The 20,234-nt window shown below is 34.1% G+C and overlaps 1 pseudogene; it reads right to left on the reverse strand.

Moving 5' to 3' along the window:
- LOC105035812 (putative pentatricopeptide repeat-containing protein At3g49142) overlaps positions 1 to 19,644 on the reverse strand; it is a 28,370-nt pseudogene extending 8,726 nt beyond the window's left edge.
- Between the last annotated feature and the right edge of the window lie 590 nt (positions 19,645 to 20,234).

Consider the following 20,234-nt stretch of genomic DNA (forward strand, 5'->3'; position numbering starts at 1 on the left):
GCCATACGTTCTGATCACCTTATCAAAACGTATGTTCCAACTTCAAGATGCTTACTTCAATCTATAAATGAATCTCTGAAGTTTGCACACCTTGGACTCATCTGAGGATGTGAACCTTTCAGATTGCATGATATACACCTCTTCGTTCAGCTCTCTATTTAGAAAAGCTGTCTTCACATCCATTTGTCAAACTTCATAGTCTAAGTATACCACTATCGCAAGCATGATCCGAATGGACTTGAGCATTGCCACAAGAGAAAATATCTCATCATAGTCAATGCCATAATGTTGACGATACTCTTTGACAACCAAACAAGCTTTATAGATCCCCACCTTCCTGTCTGCGCTTCTTTTCCTTTTGAAGATCCACTTACACCCTATGGGTTTTACCCCTTCAGGTGGATTAATCAATGTCCACACATTGTTGATCTTCATGGACTCCATTTTAAATTTCATGGCTTCAAGCTATTTCTCAGAGTCGGACCTCTACATTGCATCCATATAGGTGATTGGATCCTCACTGTTCTCATCGAGCTCAATAAGATCTCTATCCCGGATCAAAAAATCTAGGTATCTATCCGGCTGACACAGTACTCTACCGGATCGCCTTAAGGATGTTTGTATATTGGGCTCTGGATTTGATCTTATCAAATCCGATTCAGATTCAGTCACTGGTGTCAGTTATTCTACCTGTCGAACTTCGTCAAGGTCGACTTTAGAGGCACTTATTCCTTCATTAAAGAACTCTTTTTCCAAAAAGTATGCTTTACTGCTGACAAATACCTTTCATTCAGCAGGAAGATAAAAGTAATATCCTCTCGTTTCCTTGGGGTACCCTATAAAATTACACTTATCAGACTTAGGTTCGAGCTTGTCAGTTTGTAATCATTTGACATAAGCTGGATACCCCCAGACCTTAAGGTAAGTAAGGTTCGGCCTACATCTTGACCATATCTCATATGGTGTTTTACTAACTAACTTGCTCGAAATATTATTGAACACAAAATAGGCTGTCTCAAGTGTATATCTCTAAAAAAAGATCGGTAGACCTGCAAACTCCATCATGGACCGAATCATATCCAATAAGATTCGATTCCTCCTTTCTGAAACACCATTATGCTGTGGTGTCCCTGAAGGAGTCCATTATGAGTGAATCTCATTCTATCCAAAATATGTCAGAAATTCATTAGAAAGGTATTCACCCCATCGATCAGATCGAAGAGTCTTACTATTTTTTTCAATTTGTTTCTCTACTTCATTATGAAATCATTTGAATATTTCAAATGATTCAGACTTGTGTTTCATCAAGTAGACATATCTATACCTAGATAGGTCATCTATGAATATAATAAAATAGCTATACCCTCCTCTAGCACTAATGTTCATAGGTCTATAAATATCACTATGTATTAGACGTAGAACTTCACTAGCTCGTTCACCTTTTTCAGAAAAAAGGTGATTTAGTCATCTTCTCAAGAAGACAAAACTCACAGGTCAGCAATGATTCATAATTATTGATATTGAAGATACCCTCTTGTGCTAACATATTTATCCTGTTCTTGTTAATATGACCGAGCCTGCAATGCCAAAGGTAGGCATCTGTGATATTATCTAACTTTGGATATTTATTTGGAGTGTACATTATACTCACAGGCTATGATAAAATATAGATGCCATTTCTTAATTATTCTCGCATTATTGTAACATCTGATGAATACTTAATTTAAGTCACTAAAAGCACTAAATATTATAATAATCAATGTTATTTTATTAAAATTTGATGCTCTCTAGTTTATTTTGGAGGTAATTGAGAGTTTGGATTCATATGACTCAAATTAGACTCAAATTGGATCAGACTTGAGTGAACCAGGCAACTAGCTCTTATTCCACTATGAACACGACTTAAAGATCAACAGAAGAGAATCAATATGAAGATCTAAGAGTTCTTATTCATGCTCCCACCTCTCTTTTCATGAAATTCTAGCCTCCTCACTCTATAAATAGAACCCCAAGGCCTCCATCTTCTTGAATCAAGCCAACCCTAAGTTCTCTTCAAGCTTCTCTCTTTCTCTCTCCCTCTTCTTTTTCTCCATAAGTCTAGGGGGTACTAACCCTAGCACGACACCATATTCCTTCACAGATCCCTTTTTCACATCCTATCAAATCTAGGAGAGGTCTTAATCCTAGTGCCGCTACCCTTTCTCTTCTACATACCCACTTCCATTAACTTTTCTTCCTTGGAGTTTCTAGATCAAGCCATCTAGCCATTCTGCCGCTGTCTGTATGGAGGAAGATGAAGGATTCAAGGAGACACATCTACCATCGGATGCAGTAAGAAGATCAACTTAGTTTAGTTGTCTTGTATCATAATTTTATTTCTTTTCTTGATGTATGCTTCTTTATTTGATTAATAAAAAATAATTTTATTATAATTTTCATATTTTTTTCTTAGTTTCTTACAATCTATTATTCTTTTCTTTTGTATTTTCAAAATAATCAACTAAGATTTCTACGGATACGATCCCAACTCATCCTATCTACATAGTAGTGAGTAGGGTTAATTTTGATATGCTACAACATGCATCAAATTTTGGCACCATTATCGAAGATCTTGGTATGATTATTTAAAAAAAATTAAAAAAAAATCTATAAAATAATAAAAAATTTACTACTTTTTAGATTTTTATTTTTTACTTTAGATTGCTTGACTGTCTTATATGTTTTACTGCTTTATTTTTTTAGTTGATTATTTTTTTTTCTTGTACTCTTGCTTTTCATACTTTACTTTGCTGATTAGTAGTTTACCTTTTATTATAAATTAATTTATTTTAATTGCTTAATTACCTTTTATTTATTTTTTTTTAAAAAAAATTATCTTATATTGCTTTTCATATATGATAGATTTACTATTTTATATCTAAATTTTTTTATTTGTATGCATAGAAAAATTTTTTACTTTCTATAGTCTGGTGATCTACTGCTTCCTATAGGTTAGAATAATTTACTGCTTTATATAATTAAAATTTTTTGCTGCCTAAGTAGATTAGATTCTTTGCCTTTTATTTAGATTATATAGTTACCTTTTATTCTTAACCGTGAGATTATCTTATTTGCATAGTTAAGTAGTTACTTTATTTATTATTGCCCATTATTCCAAGTGATTTACTATTTTTCATAGCTTAGAATAAATTATTATCCTAAAAGTAGATTTGATTTATTGCTTTATTTATAGGATACCTACTTGCCTTTTAATCTTAGTATTATTTATTTTTTATTTAGTTAGATTCACTAGATCTTCTAATATCTAATTAACTTAATTTAAAACTTACCTTTTATTTCTTCTTGCTTAAAGATAACATAATATAAAAGGAATACAAAGATACCACATAACACTTAACTAATATAAATAAACTAATTAAATTTTAAAAGCTACTTAACATGTTTGGACATCTTTTCTTTTTGCATTGCGTATTTCCATAAAATACTCTAAGGGCACTTAACCCAATTAAACAAGATAAGGTGGGGATTTGATCACCCTTCCTTGGCCCAAAAATTATAATTCTGTATTTGCATTGACCTAAGCCTCCAACTTAAAATTAATTAGACATTGGCCCCTAAGGACTCTCAAGCTCAATAGACAAGGAACCCTAAGAGTTGGACCAAGTTAAGGTTGGTCGGTTTAATTGGTGTCTAGAAAAGTGGTTCAGAAATTACGTCCCAAAGAAAGGTGGTTTATTAATTGATTCTGTTCGCTTATCTGGCTAATGCAGTTGGTGTCTAAGGAAAGCAACGGGGGACCCCCACCAACCTTACACTTACCTGACCAATTGAGTGACTAGCTTTTTACTTGGAGTGCTCAAAGGTGACCTTGGTAGTTAGGAGCTGTCTAGATCTAGGTTAACCCTAGGATAGAGTTGATTTGATTGCATCACTTATCTGAAAAATAAAAAAAATAAAAATAATCTTCGCATCTATTGTTTCTAGGTTTAGGACTCTCTTAGGATTCTCATTTTTAAAACTTCTCTCTTTTTTCCTCTTCTCTTCTTCGTCTTCTCTCCTTCTTCCTTAAAAAAAAAAATTAGAAGGGGATTGTTCTGATCTAGACATAGATCTCTTGAAATCATTCAAGAACAATCTGATAAATTAGATCTGTGCTAGGAATATGGATTTCTACAGTAGAGATAATGAGCTGTCTTATAAATTAGATTGTCTATCATCTATTAGACACTCTTTCTCTATATCTTTTCTTCTTGTACAACAAGTTGAATGCCCAACTGTGTACCAATTTTTTGAGTTTAGGTATGAGCAAGTTCATCAAGATCAAATCTAAATAGCCTACGAACCAGAAAATAATCTATTCTTGAATGACTACAATCTAGGTTGGGGGTTCAACCAAATTTTTCATAGAACCCACATCCAGTCGGTACCCCAGCAACACAAGGATCTACATTTGAAGAACCATCTTATTACGACTTGCTCTATTCACAATATCAACCTCCTCCAACTATCTATAGCCCATCATTTGAAGAGAAGGTTCTGCAAGCACTAGATAGGATTGAAAGCACTAATCAGCTCCTTCACTTCTCTATGCAATCCTTAGCCGAAATAAAAATTCAAGTCGATCAATCAGTAATTACAATTAGTAGGGAGGAGGAAGAAGAGCTGCTTAGTCAGCCTGAGAGTGATCCTGAGAGACAATACCTGACTAAAAATTTTAATATCTCTGTAATTTTTTCTGAACAATCGATTATGACTCTCTGAAATGAAATGATTCTAAAACAATCTGCGCAATCAAAACGATCAATATAAATAATTTGACTAAGATAGAAACATCTACAGAAAAATTTGAATGGTGGGACAAACCAATTCCATCATTATCCTACTTACCTATCGCTCCCTTTCCAAATGCCCTAGAATCACCCACTTCTTTTTATGGGAAGGATAGTCAAATTGATGAAATGAAATTAATTGAGACTTTCCAAGGATCACAAATGAATAACATAATAAAAGAAGTTACACCCATAATTCTCTTCCAAGATTCTTTAAATCCCTGTTTAGCTCACTTTGAGGTGGATGATTTTGATGTCGATGGATATATCATAAAAATAAATGATCTAGTTGATACGCCCTATCCTAAAACCATCCTACTTTGAATCAAAAAATATGAGCCATCACCTAACCTCCCAATAGCTTTCTTATTAGAATTACCACCTGCTTTAGAACTGAAGTCACTTCCTGACGCACCCACTAACACCCTTCTAGTGATCCCTAATCAGAAAGTCCAACTTGTAGTATCCTAAAAGCACATAAAAAAGCTGTTGGATGGGATATCTTTGAAATGAGAGACAATGATATTGAGATTTTTATGACTGATTTCTCTATTTTTGGCACTACTTTTAAGGATTGTCTCCAAAATCTTTCTACGATGTTAAAACGATATATGGAGATAGATTTAGTGTTAATTTGGGAAAAGTACTATGCTATAGATTGAGAAGAGATGATAACAAAACATATCATATCCGTGATAGAGATTAGAGTAGATCAGGTTATAATTGAAGAAACTCTTAAACTACCAACCCTAATCTCGGTTCAACAAACACAATCCTTTTTCAATCATCAGAAAAATTATGAGAATATTGTTAGTCCTTAAAATTGCATGCTTGCCCAGTACATTCTATTGGTTCGGGCTAATCGTCATAGAACACTCTACCGACATTTTTCTACCATGATGACAAGACCTCCTGATTGGCCCTGTCCTTTTGACTCTTTGAGGGACGTACCCAAATTATAGGAGGGACTCCCTTAAAGCATCCAACTGAAGATATTAAATTTAGCACTTTTTGGGAGGCAACCCAGCTTATGCAATATTTTTATTTTTTTTTATTTTATAGAAATCTTGAAAAAAAATAATTAGCCAAGTAGAATCTCTATAGTGGAGTGGATAAGTGATGCTAATAGCCAAGTTGGGGGGAGAGCCACGTTCATACCAACTGAAATCAAGAACACACCACACCCAGCAATGAAAAATCTCTCAACAATGAATGCACACATTAAACTCAGGTGGTATCCTTTCTTGTTATATTTTATTATGATTCTCTTCTTTCATTGGGGATAATAAAAATTAAGTTGGAGGGAGAATAACTAATTAAGTCCTCGAGTATAGTCAAAAATAATTAGTTTTGTATATCTGAATTTTATCTCGATTTGAAGTTAACTGGACACCCTAATTAATGAGTGATTAACGATCTAGATAATTTTAGAGATATTGAGGAAGAAATTATTAAGGACACCCAATTAATGAGAGAATTTAGACCAGACTAAATTTTGGAGTGATTCTAGAACCCTCTTCCCACCATCTTAATGAAGAATTTGCTTTATGGGGATATGGATGAAAAGGTCGAGGTACGTAAACATTTTTTTTATTATAAAAAAAGATAAAATAAAAAAGAGAGATTTTTAATATTTCTCACTAAGTAACCGGATCCCTTCGCCTCAGTAAGCATTGTTGTTCGTGTCAAAAGGTAAGAATGTGAAGAAATCTCTTATATAGTCAGTTTTTAATTCATAGTCTTTTTGACTCGAGTCAGTAAGTCTGAGGGATATTTTACACCTAATATCCTAAAGTCAACTGATTTGGGAGTCATTGGCCTAAAGCTCGCTACAAGAGTCAATTAGAAAGCTTAAGGGGTTAGGACATTGTACTAACAGTACATGTAAATATTTCTACAAAAAAAAAGAGAAAGAATAAAGAAACAATAAACCCTGCTCACATCAAGTTAGAGGACTTAAAGAGTAGAGTGGAAAGTTGGTAAAAGAAGATCTTTAAAAATTTTCATGGCTAATACTCAACCATTAATTGGGTCAAATTGATAATCCAATGAAGTACCTCATTAATGGTCTAGTCGGATATCCACTGCAGTTAGAAATATCTAGGATAACTTTCAATTCAAGAATAATTTGGTGCACAATACTAATGTATCTATTTTACTCGAAGATGAGTAAAAATTCAAGTTGGGAGGTGTGATGAAAATTTAATTTAAGTCACTAGAGACACTAAATATTATAATAATTGATATTATTTTATTAAAATTTGATGCTCTCTAATCTATTTTGCAAGTAATTGAGAGTTTGGGTTCATATGACTCAAATTAGACTCAAATTGGATCAGACTTGAGTGAACCAGACAACCAGCTCCTATTTCAGTGTGAACACGACTTAAAGATCAATGAAAGAGAATCAATATGAAGATCTAAGGGTTCTTATTCATGCTCCCACATCTCTTTTCATGAAACCCTAGCCTCTCCACTCTATAAATAGAACCCCAAGGCCTCCATCTTCTTGAATCAAGCCAACCCTAAATTTTCTTTAAGCTTCTCTCTTTCTGTCTCCTTCTTATTCTTCTCCATAAGTCTAGGGGAGGTACTAACCCTAGTACGATACCATATTCCTTCACAGATCTTCTTTTCAGATCCCATCAAATCTAAGAGAGGTCCTAATCCTAGTGCTGCTACCCTTTCTCTTCTACATACCCACTTCCATCAATCTTTCTTCCTTGGAGTTCCTAGACTAAGCCATCCAGCCATCCTGTCGCTGTCTGCATGAAAGAAGATGAAAGATTCAAGAAGACACATCCACCATCGGATGCAGCAAGAAGATCAACTTAGTTTAGTTGTCTTGTATCATAATTTTATTTCTTTTCTTTATGTACACTTCTTTATTTGATTAATAAAAAATAAATTTATTATAATTTTCATATTTCTTTCTTAGTTTCTTATAATCTATTATTTTTTTATATTTTTGAAATAATTAACTAAGATCCCTGCGGATACGATCCTGACTCACCCTCTCTACATAGTAGTGAGTAGGATTAATTTTGATGTACTACGACATGCATCAACATCATTCATAATGATATCACAATAATCATTCTTTATTGATAAACTATAACTATCTTTGATCAAAAGGTCAACAGAGATTATATTCATCAAGAAAGATGGACAATAGTGATAATCACTCAAAATGACACGATTAGATTTGAAAACAAACTCGACGACTCCTAAAGCCAGGATTGGAACTTAGCTTCCATCTCCTACATTCAGAAATCTCTCATTATTCTCAAATTTTCTACTAACTTGAAGTCTTTGCAATGAATTACATATGTGAACTAAACTTTCGATATTCAATCCCTAGGTAGTAGTGTCATATATAGAGAAATTATAAGGTGTTATCATATAAACATCTTGATCAGCAACTAATTACTTGTTTCTTTTTAGCTTATTTGGGTCATAGTTTGCTTGACTCGGTTCAGTCCTAAACTTTTTAGCTACATTAGGCTCAAGATCAATATTCAACTTCTGATACTAACTATCGAAGTTGGGTCTAATAAGCTTATCACTGTCAAACAGTGAGTGGAGCGATAAATTGCTAGCCATTTCTGAAAAGAAAGAAAAATATAAACCTAATTAATATATGAATTAATCAAGCCTAAAGACGTGGACTTTAGTCTAAAGATTCTCTCACTATTTTATACGAATTGATAGCCTCTAACTCCAATTCAAGAAATTACCTTAATTCTTTAGCGGGTATTAGAATCCATACAGACTGCATATAGGTCCGAGTATGGCTCGACCAACCCATATACATTTATGGGTAGGTTCTCAATCAATTATTTCTCTAAATAATTTTTAATAATTAATTTTACCCCAAGTTTTATTTCAGTAGGCGATGGACCTCTATTGAAAGTCCTGATTAGGTCCAACCATTAATATGAACCTACTCAGTGATTCTAACTAATGAATAATCAGGCTCAAGTATGGCTTGATCAACCCAACCATTCATTGGATATACAACAGAGTCATCATATGATGAATAATAATTCTATCATTCAGAGAAACATCAGACAGATGGTACCTGCAATGTCAATCAAAAATGATGGACCCATTATCATTCATCTTAATGGGAAGCTATGATCTAGTTATCACCATAACTAACTCATTTTATAGATCTAATAATTTAAAAAATTTAGTTAATATAATTTAATAGAATTAAATACAAAGACCAGCTAATCTCAATCCTCCCACTGACTTCATCAAGTCAGATCAGAGTGGACTAGAAACAAGTCGGTCCAACTGACAAGTCATCAATCCTTCCACTGACTTCATCAAGTCATGTCGAGGAAAAAGATAAGTTGAACTAGGGATACCTAAATCAGTCGAACTAATTTTCTAGTAAGCATGGGTCAACCTTGATCATTAAGCGATCTGATCAAAATTTAATTCACCATGTTGGCCAAGTAAGTGAGATCGATGGGAGGGATATGCTATTAACTTATCATAGACTCAATCTATGTGAGTAGCTCTCAATTAAAAATCATCGATCAAGACTGTCAAACTTATCTTAGACACCAACTGATTAATCAATTTCAATTGGATCTACTTATGGATTTGAGTTCGACCACTAAGCTCAAGATCAAAGTCCATTTGGGTCTAATTAAAGACATAGACTCGACTAACTACAACTATTATATTGGCTTGAGAGAAATCTTGATTTAATCTAATTTCTCATCTTAGTCTATTTAATCTTTGATTCTAACCCTAGGTCTAACCTAATTTGGAGGACCTGATCAAGCTAACCCATAAATTCATCACCCATATTTTATGTGAATGACATTAGATCTTTAATTCATAATTCTAGATCTAATTTGTTTAACTTAATTCTTAATTAAGTTTAGGGCTGTGGGTAGGGGTTCAGTATTTGAAAATAATTTTAAATTTTATAAAATATTTTTATAATTAATTTTCATGCATGATTATTTAGATCTGAAATTTGAATGGACTCACCTCTAGATTGAGCCGACTCATCATAATGTGTCAACTAAGTTTCGAGACTTAGTTGACTCATTGATGATGAATTATTAATCATAATTTTTAGCCTGTTATATTGAGATTGCTCAACAGAAATTGAGCTGACTAACCAGAGTTCTGAGTCGACCCAAATAATACTGAGTCGACTCAACAGGCGAACTATAACAATTATATTAATTTTAGATCAAAATAATTTTATATAAATAGAAATAAAATCAATCATAGTTATTTTAGAACTATTCTAAATATATTTTTGATTCTAGACTTTATTTGTAAAGATTAGATGCAACTATTTTTCATACAATGCATCATATATACAATCTTAGGATTTTGAGAAAAATAAAGTTTTCTTTTCGCATTCCTCTTCATGAGATATAGTCACAATGACATCCTTACATATCATAAAAGGATCCAATTGAATAAGAAAAAGAGAGATCGAATCTCTATTACCTCCTATAACCGAACGGTCTGATGACAAACCCAATCTGATTACTTTACTACTCAAATCATCTAATCTAAATAATTTAGATTTAATCTAAATTATTTTATATCTGATTATTATATTTTGATTATATCAAAATCAGATAATAATCATCATAAATAAATTTTATATGCTTCAATTTAAAATCAAATTCTCTAAGGATCAGTACAAACTAGGACAATCTTTGCACTGTAAGGGATAAACCTTACAGTAGGACAACCTTATATCAGTTTGTGCAATCAGATTTATAACTAATTTTAGATCTAAAGATTATATATCAAATTTAATTTAAATTAAATTATAGATCTAAATATATATAATATCATGTCATATCGAACCATGGCTCTGATATCACTGTTGGGATGCATAGGGGTTTCATGCATGCATTTCAAAAATTTTACAATAAAAAATAGTAGATTAAACTATTTAATCTATAAATATATGTATAAGATTTGATCTTAAAATTTTTACAAATGGATCTATAACATGAATTTATATGCATAAAAATTTAAATTTAAAACAATAAGCATGTGAACTAAAAAGCAGCATTTAGTAATAGATCTAATCTACTACTATCAGGGTTTCGAACCTAATACCTGAGTATGGATAGTCAAACTCTATGATTGAAAATGTAACTCTGAAAGTCCTCTCTAATCGGTTACAATCGTATAAGTATTCGGTCTCTACGGATGGTCCACATGAAGCCTTTGGACCGATCAGCACTCCACGAGAGTGCTAGCTCGCACAGTTGGCTTCAGATGGCAGATCTGATTTGATCTCCTTCTTCGATTGTATTGAATCTTTTCAATATCAAAGATAGATTAGAGAAGGATACTAAATGGTGGAGAAAAATCTGATGAAGACTCTCTTCTCTTTGATTTTTTTCTCACCCAGAAACCCTAGAATAGTTCTAGGTCTCTCACCCGAGAGGAGATCGGTCTCCTCCTTTGTTCGTGCCAAAGAAGATAGAAGCCCACCAAAATCTCATGCCCCAAGGAAGGTATTCAGCCCCTCTTTCCCTTTGGTATCTCATGGTGAAAACCTCAGATTTTTTAGTGCAAAAAAATGTGAGCTTTTTATGGTTGTCGCACAAATCAGGTCAAATAGGATAAGGGGTAGAGTTTGTTGCAATTCAAATTATTTTGAATTTTAATTTACCTTTAACTTTTTCTCACTTTTATCTGACTTAAAGAGAGACCTACTAGAGGATTTTGGGCATGAAAAACATATGGGAGCTTTTCCTTTTTGTCACACAAAATAAGCTCCTTCACAAGGGACCAATTAGTGGGATGATAGGGATAGGTTTTTGAGTTTAAATTCAAACCTTTTGAATTCAATTTAAAATAAACCTTATCCACTCCAAAGTGGGTGATAAAAAAGGGTTTAGCTTCAGATTTTCTCACACATAAACTGATTTTGTACGATGAGAAAAGGGTGAGTCTTTCTAGGTGGCGCAAAGAAGAGAGTCCCATTCATTTGAGACTCTAGGGTTTAACCAATTAGATTTCTTTCAAATCCAATTCAATTAGATCCAAATAAAATATGATGAACTTAATCTAGTTAGGCTTCAATAATCTTAATTAAATATGATCAAATCAATAAATTAATTGAGCCATAGATCCAATCAAATCAGGTTCATTTCTCCCTTACTGATTAGGTCATCTCATAACCTAATCAGATCTGACCTGATTGAATCCAATTCAATCAGACTTGATCCAGACTTTAATACTCAATCAAATTGAGTTAATTAGTGATCTAATCACTAATTAATCTTCTATTAATGATAGAGTCTCAGTCCAGTAGGACTTTTCACCAGAGTCTCCGTCCAGTGGGACTCTTCAGTAGAGTCCCCGTCTAGTAAGATTCTTCACTAGAGTTCTAGTCTAGTGAGACTCTTTAGATTAGCCATCTGATTGGAGAAAAATTTTTAATGTGTGTGACCCCATAGGTTTGAACCTAAGTCGGTAGCACAGGAATATATTTCTGTACCAATTGGAGTAACTATCTAGCAATGGTAACTGACATCCAGATAGGTCGAATGTATGCAAAGCAACACTCAAGAATTTACTTGGATATAGTTACCATATAATTCATTTCTTTGACCCTTGATGCTTGGATGACTTAGAGTTTAAACTGTCAACTCTTAACAATACATCCATTATGTGTCTCAACCTAAAAAATCCTGTGACTCCTCACAAGGATTGCTTTGGCTAAGATTTTACTAAATTAAAATACAAAGTATTCTCTTCAATCTTTTGGAGTGGTCAATTCTATCTTGACTCACGTATCGACTTTACAAGTACTTGACTGTACTCAGAAACCTTCCGATCCTGACTTAAAAATTTAGGTTGTCCGGCATTAAAGGTCGAAGGGACATTTAACTTATATCTTTTTGGAGTGACTCTTGATAGTAGAGTGCTCTGAAATTGGTCATGTTCAGTGAAATATACTCCTATATTTTACTTGCATACCATACCAGCATCTCTACGCTCCTTGGTTAAGAGGACAACCAACCTATATGGCACACAATAACCTACACTTGATATATCTACCGTCCTAGTAATAGCATATTATTTAGTCGCGAACTCATTTAAGGACTAAACGATAAATCTTTTTTTATCAATTTAAAATAGTCCTAAGGACTTTCATCATAATACAGAAGTTCGATATAGAAGATGTACAAGCTTATGATGAAAAATTATCAAATAAATATTTTATTAATTAATTCATATACAATTACATCAATTAACACAATCATCAACAGACTGATGATTGGCTTTGAGATATATTTCCTAATAAAGATGGGGTTAGACCCAATAACTGTTTGGTGAGGGACCTAATGACAGCTTTGCGCTTGCTGGTGAATGATGGATCAGACTTAACTAAGAAATATGTCAATAACTGTTAAGTGAGGCCACAAGACTTAGAGATCAAGTCGCTGAAATATGTTTAGAGAAGTATCTGATTAAAGAGTTGTCCATGCATTAGTGTACATATTATCAATAACTGTTAGGTGAGGTACTATACATCGATGGGATCGCAGCACCCACTAGAACTACTCATTGTATTAGGATTTTCGTTTCTCCATTCGAGAAGTGTGAGAGACTCAAAAAAATTAGTGGGAGCTTTTGTTTGTTTTAAAGTCCTTAGAACAAAATATTACAAGTATGATCATCTAATTAAATCTTTACTCTCTATGGTTAATTCCGTCAGCTTCCAACCCTCTAGCTTGAATCTTAGATATCAACCACTTAACCGAAACTAATTACATATTCTGGCTCAGAAATCTAAGAATAGTTCTTAGCTTTTTAGAAATTAAGCCATGTTCTTAACCAGATTAATCCAATATCATCAGCTTATCCAAGTCATAGTTGACGAGCTATACTTGACAAATGGTTGCATATTGACAATTAGGTTAGGTGCTATAAATTGAAGTCCATGATTGATGAATTTCAATATGTGCATAAGGACATGTAGACTGTCAATGATATACTAATTCATCTACAACAGTTGTGAGATGATTAAAGTCACACAGCATATGAGATGCGTGATGAGTAGTTTGTCCATAATCATTGTTTGATAATGATCAAAGATATTGAAGAGCTTGAGAAGCTCGATATGACCATGCACAAGGAATTACTAATGGATTTGATCCTGCAATTTTTGATTCAAATGGAGAATTTGTGAAACTATTATATGAATAAACATTATAGTACCTTAACTAAATTGGTCAATATATTGGTAACTAAAAAAATTTTGAAAAGTTCAGACGTACATACTTGGAAAGCCTAAAACAACATAGACATACCTTCGAAAGATATGTTGAGTTTATCAAATTTGATCTTACAATTTTCTCTTCTTCCAATTAAGTATTAGACTCTAGTGTATGTTACACACTTCAATAAGTGTCTAAGGGAAGGAAGAGGGTTGAGGAAAGGTGAAGTGACTCTTTTGAGTCGGTGATGGTGCAAAAGTTATACTGTGACTATAGGCACCTAACCTCGACGATATCATTTTGAATTTAGTTCTCTAACATTTGCATAGTGATGCATATGTGAATATATTCGAGCAAATAGTGAATGCCATTAATTTTGAGAAATCTAGAAATCAAATAACCTGAAGTATATAAGTTGTTCCTTAGGCTAGGTCATATAAGAGAAGAAATGATTTATCGATTGGAGAAATATGAGCTTTTGGACTCATTGATTGTTGAATCATATCTAGTCTGTGAATTATTTCTTTGAGGATTAATGACTATGCTGTCCTTTATGGAATAAAGAGAAAGGACTGTTGAGATACTTTCCTAGTACACTTTGATGTGTATGGCACATTTGATGAGTCATACGAGGAAGGTTATATCTACTTCATTATCTTTATGGATGATCAATCATGGTATAGGTATGTATATGAGATATAAATCTGAAATCTTTGAAAAGTTTAAAGAATTTAGATATGAAATAGAGAATTAAATCGAAAAAAATCTTAAAGGTACTTTGATCAAATCGAGAATGTAATATCAAATAGAAAATTTTATAATTATCTCTAGAAAATGATATAGTTTCATAATGAAATCCTCCTGTACACCTCAGCTCAATGGGATATCTGTGAGGAGGAATGACACTATATTAAATATGGTCTGGTCTATTATGAACTTCACTGATTTAACCTTTGTTTCTTTAGGAACAAGCTTTAGTTTTTAAAATTTAAATTAAGTTTCCTCTAAAATTGGTTTCATCACACCATATGAGATATGATATAGCAGACAAGTTAGAGGATAGGTCTTGAAAGCTCATTTATGGGATATCCTAAAAAGTTTGGGATGCCACTTACTCTTTCCAGTGGTTCACAATGTGATTGTGACAAATCATGTTGTTTTCTTGAAAACAGTGAGGGGATGAACTCAAACAGAGAGTCTCTAAAGAACAACGAGTCATAGGACCTGTAAAACTTTTTCATGATGAGCCAGTACATGTAGCACCTCCTCCACCTCATAGATTTAGTAGGATCTTCCATCCTTTTGAAAGAAACTTGGTATTCTTATAAAGGATTAAGAGAAAGTATTTCTTAAAAAAGATTGAAAACATAAAGATGATCCTGAAATCTACAATGAGATGATGTTAGATATCGACCCCGAGACATGGATGTGTAAATAGCCCTACTGAATGGATATCTTGGGAAGGTATCTATATACAGTGGCCTATGGATTTCAATTCCAGTGATAAAGGTCACATTGCAAAAATTTATTTATGGATTTAAACAAAAATCTCATAGTCACATTAAGTTATTTTAATGATGTAATCAAATTATTTAATTTCATAAAAAATGAAGAGAAATTATATGTTTACATGAAGGTCAGTGGAAGGGTCCCATACTGACATCGATTATGATGTAGTTACATATAGAATTTTCATCAAAGACCTAGTATAAACGTCCAACATTCTAAGAATGAAGGTCTATAAAATAGATCTTAAAGGACATTTGATTTTTCATAGACAAGTACATAGAAGAGGTGCTGAAAGGATTCAGCATAGAAACCTCCAAGAGAGATTCATTATCCTCTAGGGCATAGGTGCATACCATGCTATGTACTCAATTTTGTATATCTTGATGTGAGAGTCATGAGCAGATATTTATCGAATCCAGATTGAGAGCATTGGATTGCTGTGAAAAACATCCCTAAGTACTTGAAAAAAATTAAGGGTTTATTTTTGGTCTTTGGAGAAAGGTTAGAGCTAAGAGTTGGAGGATACATTGATAGTAGAATATCTGCATCAGTATGTACTCTTGAGTTATGTTAGATTGGTATGTTGGAAGGGTTCCAAGCAATTGATCAATAGAAGCTGAATATACTGTAGATGTACAGGATGTATTCTGATTCTTGTAATACTTACAGAACTCAATGTCATGACATCGAATGCCATGACACCATACTGCAAAGATAATGGTCCATAGCCCTTACTAAAGAGTCAAAATCTCACCAGAAGTCCAAGCACATAGAACAGGGATATACACGATTGTCTTAAGTAGAAATATATAAAGGTACAAAAAGTAGACTCCATATGGAATGTCGTAGGCCCAATTCACTTAGGCAGCTAAATACCAAAGCCTGTCTTTAGAAGAAGGGGCTCAAGTATATAGCAGATTGGCTTTAGTGCGAGTAAGAGTTTGTTAGATGTGTACCCTAAAAGTTAATTTTGACTAATGCATACATTTTTTTAGGGCATATTTTTGTACTTATCGAATAAATTTTTATTATCAATCATATTGTATGTATCCATGATTTATCCTAGAAATTAACTTAGATGATTTTATATATTCTCAAGGTGTTGAGAATTTGAGACATAAATCATTAGTGGTTAATTTCTAAATACTCCCAATCGTATGATCGTCATGGAGGATAGTGATCAATCTGTTTATGATCAGTGCATGGATTACTTTCTTTCTAGATAGATGGGTCTTGAGTCTGTAGTATGGAGATACTGGGGTAAGAGTGCAGGTGGTTGTTAGAGAATAACTTGCTCTGAGTGTGACCAACACGAGAAATTATTTGGATGTCTACTCACTCGTCAGTGATTTTTTCGATGTTGTAATGGTATGACTAATCCTTTGACTTATGGTGTGTTGACTATTCATAGCGAGGCTATTTAATTTGACTGCACATTCTCTTAGTCCCTAGCCATTCGGGTCCTTATTATGTATGTTGGCTATTGTAGGTTCAGATTTACTGTTTGGAGTAGGATGTACCTAGATGAAATCTATCAACTTTGGTAGAAAAGGAATAGTCCTATACACTTCGCAAGATTGAGTTCAGAAAGTCTCTGGTTAGAGCAAAAGTGAATACTGAAAAAGACTTTCCACAGGATTCACAAGTGAACTCGAATCGAGCCAATCTTGCATATGACTGATAATGGAGTTTGACGAATTTTTCATGACCTCCATCAAGTCGGAGCTCATGATAGAAAGACTGAATCATACGATAACTGCACCTAAAAGTTCATACTTTTATTCTACTGGATTGCCATTACATACTGCTAGGTGTCATTGATGGATTGTGAGACTCATCGGATGTCATCTTGATGATCGATGATCCTCGAAGGATAGAGTTAGAATTTTTTAATTCATCGAAAGGAGTTTCAATAATATTATGATGGAGATCATAATATATCTTATTACCAGATAGAATGGAACCTATGGGATCACACATAAAAGAGGGTCTTATCCGATCAGATGGCTGATTGATGATTATGAATCATTGAAGGATAAAATCATCACTATGATTGACGATTAACTTTATGTAAATATTGTAATTAGATAATTCACTAAGTGTTAGTAAATCATGGGAGGATTAATTAGTAATTGGATTTCTAATTGGTTTAATTAGATTGAGCATTGAGGTTTGGATTAGGTCTAATTAAATTGGATTCAGTTTGACTTGGATTGGGTTTAATTGAATCAAGCCTAATTGTGAAGGAGATTAATTCTTGATTTGATCAAGACTTGGGTTCAATCAATTTTTGATTAGATTGAGATTTAATTAAGAAGATTGTATTTCTAATTTGATTAGGTTCCCTTCTCCCCTTAGGTCCAAACAAAATAAGATTTGGTTTGATACAAAAAAAAAATCTAGAATCTCAAAACCTTGGGACTTGTCAATGATTTGGTTTGAGTTATGATTCTTATCCTTTCTTAATATGAATATGATTCAAATCAAAAAGATAAGGCAGGTGGTTTCATGATGAGTCATGATCCTTACTCTTTCCTAATATGAATATGATTCAAATCAAAAGGATAAGGCAGGGTGTTTCTTGATAAGTCATGATCCTTATCTCTCTGTTTTGAATTTGATTCAAATCTAGACAAGAAGATAAGAAGGAAACCAATCAAAAATTTTATGGAAACTTTTGGTGGCGGCCCCTCCTCCAAACCCTAATCCCTAGCCCCTCTTATAAAAAGGATCCAATACTTGGATGTCTCAAGTAAGAGAAAAATAAGAAAAAACTAGTCCTCTTTCTTCCTCCTCTCGTTCTTCCTAGTTTTCAAGAGAGTCTGTGATATCTGTGAGAGAACATCTTAGTCATCAAAGAGAAATTTTCTATAAGGGAGCTAGCATCTTAGTGAAGACACCTACCTCTGGTCGGAATGAGTGCTTGTGTGGATACTTGTAAAGGCCGAACGTGCACAGCTAAAAAAATCCGTTCAGATCTACGATCATCGACTGTGGTGTAGATCGATCCACGCAAAAGTATTGAGATTCGATCTCAATATTTTTTCTTTTATTTTTTAGATTATATGCATGTCATAAATCCAGGGGCTTGGGTAGTATAGATTAGATCTATTGCATATGAGGTTAAAGGAGTTTAATCTAGATTTGTTTTCTGCTGTGATCAAAATTATTTTAAAATTCAAACATGCAACCTACCTATTTTTTTATGGAATGAAAATATGTTTCGCCTTCTTCTAACAGCCCTGAATGGCTACATGCAGAGAGGAGACTAGTAAAAGTGGCATGGTTTGGCTTCACCCCAGCTTCCACCATCTAATCAAATACTACAATAACATCCTTCCCAAGCCCATGGTATCCATAGCTCGCTATCATCGCAGTCCAACCCACAACGTCCTTCTCATCCGCAAGTTCGAACACCAATCGTGCAAGATCCAGGCTCCGGCACTTTGCATACATATCACCAACTGCAGTTGCAACCAAAATGTCAGGCTCAAAGCCAGTCTTGATCGCATAACAATGGAAGCACACTCCCCTCCCGAGGGCCCCAGATTACTGCACGCCAACAGGGTGCTCAACAAGCTGACACGGTTGGCCTTCACGCCCGACTGCTGCATGAGATGGAAGAACTCCAACGTCTCGGTGCTGCAGCCATTGTGGGCGTAACTAGATATTATCGAAGTCCACGAGACCAAGTCTCTATTACTCATTTTATCGAAGATGAGATGGGCATTGCCAACATCACCGCACTTGGAGTACATATTGATAAGAGCGGTGCTGACAAAGAGGTCATCAGCGCACCCAGAGCATATAACATGTTGGTGGAGCTACCTCCCAAGCTGGAGGCCGACGAGGGCGGTGCATGATTTGAGAGCAAAGGGGAAGGTGAACTTGTCAGCATGGAGGCTGGAGAAGAGGAGAAGAGAGTAGAGATGGAGGGAGTGGTGGAAGCGAGCATGGTTGGTGCAGGAGTAGATGAGGTTGTTCTAGATATAGGTGGAGGGGTTGAGGATGGAGCGAAAGAGGAGGAAGGCGAAGTCGAGGTGGCCAGAGGAGAGGTAGGTTACCGTATAATTCATTCTTTTGATTCTAATGCTCGAAGAGACTTAAGATTTAACTGTCAATCCTAGATAAGTCATCTATATTGTATTTCGATCTTTCAAATCCATCACATAGATTATCCGGATCTAGATTTTGCTATATTGAAATGCATTGATACATTAATTTCTACTATTCATTGGGATCAATCCCTTCTTGACTCACACATCGACTTGACAAGTACTTGACTGCACCTAAAAATCTTCTATCATTGAATTAGAAACTCAGTTAGTCTGATACCAAAGTACAATGAGTTGCTCGAAAGTCACCGTGGTGATCTCAGATCGGAGGGACACTTATACCAATACCCTTCACGAGCTACTCTTGATATTAGAATGCTTCACAGTTGGTCACGTTTAATAAGATGTACTCCTATATCTCACTTACATGCCATACCAATGTCTTCACACCATTTGATTACGAGAACAATCAACGCATATGATACACAATGACCTACACTTGATATCACTATCGTCCTAGTAATAGCATATCATTTGATCGTGAACTAGTTTAAGGACTATGCGATAAATCTTTCTTTATCGATCAAAATAGTCTAAAGACTTCATCATAA

Source organism: Elaeis guineensis, chromosome 9, assembly GCF_000442705.2.
Source record: "Elaeis guineensis isolate ETL-2024a chromosome 9, EG11, whole genome shotgun sequence".
NCBI lineage: Eukaryota > Viridiplantae > Streptophyta > Magnoliopsida > Arecales > Arecaceae > Elaeis > Elaeis guineensis.